The sequence below is a fragment of the Halichoerus grypus genome, chromosome X (assembly GCF_964656455.1).
Source record: "Halichoerus grypus chromosome X, mHalGry1.hap1.1, whole genome shotgun sequence".
Taxonomy (NCBI): domain Eukaryota; kingdom Metazoa; phylum Chordata; class Mammalia; order Carnivora; family Phocidae; genus Halichoerus; species Halichoerus grypus.
The window spans coordinates 131034291-131040435 of record NC_135727.1 but is presented as its reverse complement, the minus strand read 5'-3'; positions in this window follow the sequence as shown (position 1 = coordinate 131040435).

Here is a 6145-nt window from a genome sequence, read left to right as displayed (position 1 = left end):
CCCTGGCCCTGGGGCAGCTTTAATCTAGTACCCCAAACTTGGTGCTTAAACTACAGAAGTGTATCCCCTCCGCCAGCTCTGGAGGCCAGAAGTCTGAGATCCAGGCGGGGCAGGGCTGCTGAGATCCAGGCGGGGATCCAGGCCATGATCCTTCCTGAGGCTCCAGGGGAGGGTCCTTCCTGCCTCATCCAGTTTCTGGGGCTCAAGGCATCCCTGGGCTTGTGGCCATGTCCCTCCGATCTCTGCCTCCATCTTCACGTGGCTCCTTCTCTGTGTCTGTCTCTTACAAGGACACCTGTCATTGGCCACTGTCATCCAGGACAACCTCTTCTCAGATCTTCCACTTAATCCCATCTTCAAAGATCATATTCCTAAATAAGACCCCATTCTCAGGTTCCTGAAGGTCAGGATGTGGATCTGTCTTTCTGGGGGGCCACTATTCACCCCACTACAACATTAAACATATGTTGCCACTTCTTTGACATGGGCACTGGGCCCTCAGAATGGGGTCCAGCCATATTGCCAGAGGTAGTCTTCTGGTTTTTGGGTCTTCATCTTTTCTTCCATTCCCTGTATCCTGTCCTCACCCTTTCTACAGGCTCACCTTTGCTGGTCCCCACTGCTTGAAGCCAGAACCCTGCCTCAGTTTCCTACCTGCTCTGTGGGACTCCTAAGACCCTCCCCTCTGAGGTTCTTTTCCTACCTGACTGACTGGGTTTCCCACTGCTTTCTAACACTTCTATTTTTGTAAACTAAGTGGTTTTTTCTTTGTTTTTTTTTTTTTTTTTTTTTAATACGTGTGCCTTGATAAATTGCACAATACCACCACCACCTCCTGCCTCCTGCAAAGTTCTGAATCTCGGTCAATAGACAGCAATGTGAACAATAGAGGGATAAAAGAAGTGTTTCACTTCAGGGTCTCAAAAGCCTGCAGTGACATTTATATTCAGCAGTGGGGATAATGCGGGTCAGCCGAGGCATGGGCAGGTGATCCTATTGTCACTGTGTGAGCCAGTCTAGACTGAAGCATTGTCTGAGTAGTTAAAGGTCACTCACCCGGGTCAAAGAAGTGCTCGGCCTCAGCGTCAGAGTTCACTGAGAACAAAACAAAACAAAAGAGCAAAAAACAAACAATCCACCACCTGCTATTCTGTATATTCAGATAAACCTGGTTCCTACCAGGTCATTGAGAACAAAACAAAAGAGCAAAAAAAGAAACAAACAAACACCCGGTGTTTGTATATTCAGATACCCTGGTTCCTATCAGGTCTAATCCTAAAATTTTCTTAGGGGCCAAATCAGAAAACTATATAAAAAACCAATAGTTTAAAAAAAAAAAAATCCTTCATTGACTCCTACAACTGGGAAGAAAACACCACAGTCTGTTCATGAACTTCATCATCAGTCAGTTGTTTAACAAAAACGTATTTATCCGCTGGCACTTGACGGATATTACGAGAGACCGACAAAGATAGAAATTCTATACCTGGTTAAAGAAATTCACAGTCATGACGGGAACATGCAATTCCTTCTTCCATTTCAAATCAATGTGATTGAAATCGTTTAAGGTGTTTGGTTCATACAGCTGTTCACATTCCAAGGAAGTTTGTCAACCTGTGAATTCATTACGGTCTTATTTCGCAGCATTACACAAATACGAAATAAATACCCTCACGTGCTTTGACTTTTTGACAGTGGAATGCAATCATAATTACAAACGGAGAATAACACCAGTGACTTTTTTCCTGGCAACTGCCCGTATAATGATTTGGGACCTATTAAAGGAACAATGTAGTATAGTGAGAAAAATCCTACATCAAGGCGAAATCACATAGCACTTCTTTATATATTATGGGAAAGACTCAGAGGACTGGCAATATTCTTATACTTGATGAGATGAGAGCATAAGCTCAAAACTGGGGTTCTGTGTTCGTTTCTACAGGGAAGGATATTTCTTCGATCTGCTGTGCTCTTGAATTGTCACTGTGGATCACTGTCTTTCCAGAATTTCTGGGTGCGGAGCGTGCAGCAGGGCAGAAGTCAAGCCGTATTAGCAAACATGCTCATTTTCCAGAGGGACTTTCCTGTGGGCAGATAGGGGTGAGGTGCCCTTCTCCTTCTTGTGCCTGCTCATATTATTTCATTCCCGATTTTGATGCCCTCATTTGACGGTGCACGGCGGCAGGACTGACATGTCAAGCTCTATCTCACCATTAATGCTCAGCATCTCTGCTGTAGCTACCCTACAGATGTTTTCCTGATGTCTTTCCTGCCGAGAAAATACCCATGCAGCTTTGCTCCTCCAAAGGGAATTGAGAAGCAAGGGGTTGACGCGAGCACCGCCCGAGGGCTTGTCCCTTTTAAAAAAGTTGTACCTGCCCCTCCCCGCCTCCTATCTTCATGCTATGTTCATTTCCATCAAAAGCAAGCCAAGTGGAAAATGCCTTCCCCTCTGTTCAGTTCACGGAGACGTGTCAAGACCTGCAACTGACTTTTCCAGCTTTACTCAAGGTTGTGAGGGAGAAAGGAACGGATGAGTCACTCCTTCCGAGGACACCAAGCAAGCTATCAACTGGGGATCTGACCCTTTGAGACAAAGGAAGTAGGCGTTGGGCAAAACCCGCAAAATCCGATCTGAGCAAATCCAGTCCTTGTCTGAAACACGGCCAAGTGGACAGCCGCCATTAAAGTAAAGCAAAAGATGATCTTGACAAGATGAACCCAGGAAACCACGTTTTATGGGATCGCTGCAGATAAGGAGAGAGGGTTAAGGTTTCTTGGAGGCATGACTTTTGTACCAAGTTGGGAAACCACAGATCCCCACGGGGGACCACTCCTTGCAAGTCTGTCACCGAGGTGCAGAAAAGAGCTCAGACCCAGATACCTTCTCTTAAGTCTCTAAATTTGTGTGAACGATGAGATTAAACTTGCAGGCTTTCTAACTGTGGGGAGGCGATGCTGACAGCTCAAATTACGGGTTTTCACAGCCCCGGTGTTGTGCCTTATTTTTGCTTCTCGGAAACAAGAAATAGGCGTGCATAAATTAACCCGAAGAGATATTGCAGCCAATAATTAGCCACGCTTGCAGTGAAAAGTATGGGGTTGGTAGCATGAGTCACAGAATATACAATTTTCTCTTGATCTGGTGCAGAAAATACACCGCAGATTGCTCTTGTGCCAATCATAGCAAGAACCAAATCTACCAAAAAAATATTTTTTTTAATGAGAACCCCCCCCAAAAAAACAAAAACAAACTCAGAACCAAAACAACAGGCACCGTGTGTTGATTAGAAATCCAGATGCGTGTATGTCTTCATGGCCACCTGGGTTTGGGGTCTCCGGGTAACTAGCAATGAGTCCCCTCACTTCCTGTCAGACCCTTCACTTCCTGTCTCTCTATTCATATAAATGACCCACAGTGTGCATTTGAAATTCCTTAAATTAACCTCACTTTTTCAGGTGCACTATTGTGATGTAGTGACTGATGGGCTATTTGCTTCATCAGTGTTCATATTCTTTTTTTTTTTTTTAGAAAAAAAAATTTTTTTTAAATAGGCTCCACATGGGGGCTTGGACTCATGATCCTGACATCAAGACCTGAGCTGAAATCAAGGGTCAGACGCTCAACCGACTGGGCCACCAAGGCACCCCTCAATGTTCATATTCTTTGCAGTGATATTCCTGTAAGTTGGAAGAACCCTTTTCCCATGATATTTAAATAGAATTTTAAATGATTCTTTTGAAGCTCTCACAAATCATTTGGAGGTATTTCTCCTTGCCCCAAGCTCTGAATAATATCAATACCTTGAGGGATCCTTGAAGGTTTCAGAGAACTTAGTTAAGCATTCTATGAGCTGGAGCATTTTTATGCAGAGGTAGATCTTTCCAAATTTCATCATTGAAACTGGTTCAGGGACATTTACTTTGCTAAATTTTGGAAGTGCATGCTTTTCCTGGAATTGTCCCTTTAATTCTGGTTTCCAGAGGCATTTGCATAGACCATCGCAAATCACCTTGATTTTCGTGATTAGTGCACCATTTCCAAGTCCGTTTTGGGTACGTGTACTTTGTCCTTCTTTTCAAATTGCTTCCAGGGTTTATGTGAATTTTTTGTTTCCAGAAAACTAAGTCTCTGCTATATTGCACACACTTCTTTTTTTTAAGACTTATTAGGAACACAGAGAGAGAGAGCACAGAGGGAGAGTGAGAGGGAGAAGCTGACCTGATGCGGGGCTTGATCCCAGGACCCTGAGAAGGCAGATGCTTAAGCAACTGAGCCACTCAGACACCCCTACTGCACACTTCTTAAAAAAAATATTTATTGGGCATCTCTTTTAGACCACGCAGTGTTCTAGAAGGTGGACATAAAGCAATGGATACAATAGCATCCACTTAGTGGCTACTGATAGCGATACAGCTGGTGAAGTGTATCAGTGGGTAAGTACCAAAAATAAACGCGTGTCTGTGCACGTGTAGGAAATGCATAACATGTCGCGATGTGCGCTACCAAATCTTGGTTAAACAGGTTGAAGAATTAATAGTGATAAAGAGTCTATGACAAGATAACACTGGAATGCAGGCGAGAGAGGGCAGGAGTAGCCAGTGATGCTCATCTCTGGGTGTCCTAAGTTCTAAGGGGGAGGGGGGCCTCCAGTGCAAAGGCCCTGAGGTGGATTGCAATCCCTGCACAGCAAGGAGGTCCAAGTGTCTGAAATGGAAGGGACAAACACGTAGCTTGTGTCCATGTCACTCAGACCCCTGTAAGGCTTTGGGAACAAGTTTAGATTTTATATTCTCAGTAAACGATCTATCATTTCTGCTTTTCATCTACATACTCATGTAGTAAATTCCTCCTTTACTAATTAAAAAAATCATTTTCTTGCTTTCTTGAAACTTATGTTTCTCTTTAAAAATTCCTCAATCTGGTGCTCCATTCATTAGATAAAAACTAAATTCATTCCAAAACAGTCAACCCCCCTTGGCGCCCAGTGAGAGTAACTTTTGCCATGTCCCCCAAATTTCTGAAATGGTATTGATTTCCATTCTTTTCCCTTACCCAAAGCCCTTTAAAAGAGAGTTTTAAAACGCCAGTTCCATAGTAGTTTCATTTGTTAATTTCTTGTGATTAAATTCTAACTTCATGACATTATGGCCAAAAATATGGTTAATCATATTTATACTGTTTGGATTAATGATGTTTTGATTTTGAGCTAATATATGGTTTTAAAAAAACCATAATGTGTATTTTATGGATATGGATTTGATTATACAGCCATTAGATTTTCCCTTCTGCTATATAATTTAAATCCTTAATGTCCTTATTTTCTCCTTTGTCTTCTTCAATCTGCCATGCATAAGTGTCTTAATATGAGTTTTATTTCTGGTCACAGGGAAGATGAGGTTATTTGACCCAACACGCCTAGTGAAACAAATTGAATGTGCTGGATGAGCCTATCTTATTAAAAGCATCACTGCACTGATGGGATGGCACAGAATCATCCACCACGGTCTCGAGGGAGGCAGGGATGCAGAGAAGTAATGGGATCCTCAGAGCCACCTTTTCCCAGAGGGTAGTCGGCGACCTGGTCAAAATTAAACCTCATTTTTAATGTCTCCTCACATCTCCAGAAAGAGAAGACAAAGGCTTTATGTCCTTGTCAGGGTGGGGAGTCTAACGGGGGGGATTGTCCTGCACTAAGCTACAATTCTGAGGTTCTACCCCAGTGATTCTCAAAGTGTGGTACCGGGAACCCTGGGGGGGGGGGTTCCTTGAGTCAAAACTATTTTCATAATAACATGGAGATGACATTTATCTTTTTTGTTCTCTTCCAAGTGTCCAGTGGGCTTTTTGGAAGAAATGTGATGGGGATAGAAAGCAGAAGCATCTAAGAGTGTGCAAAAGGATTGGCAAAAATGTAAAACAAAGCTATTTTTATCACTAATATTATCACATTACTGAGACTGTAATACACAGAACATCTATATCCTATAGTGTAAGAATACAATATATTCATCATATAATAAGACTATATGTTTTTCATACAGTGAGAATATAATATGCTTACCATAAAGAATGCATTACTTGTGTTAACATGTAATGGTTTTATTATCACTACTTTTATTTTTTTAAGACTTTTTTTATTTA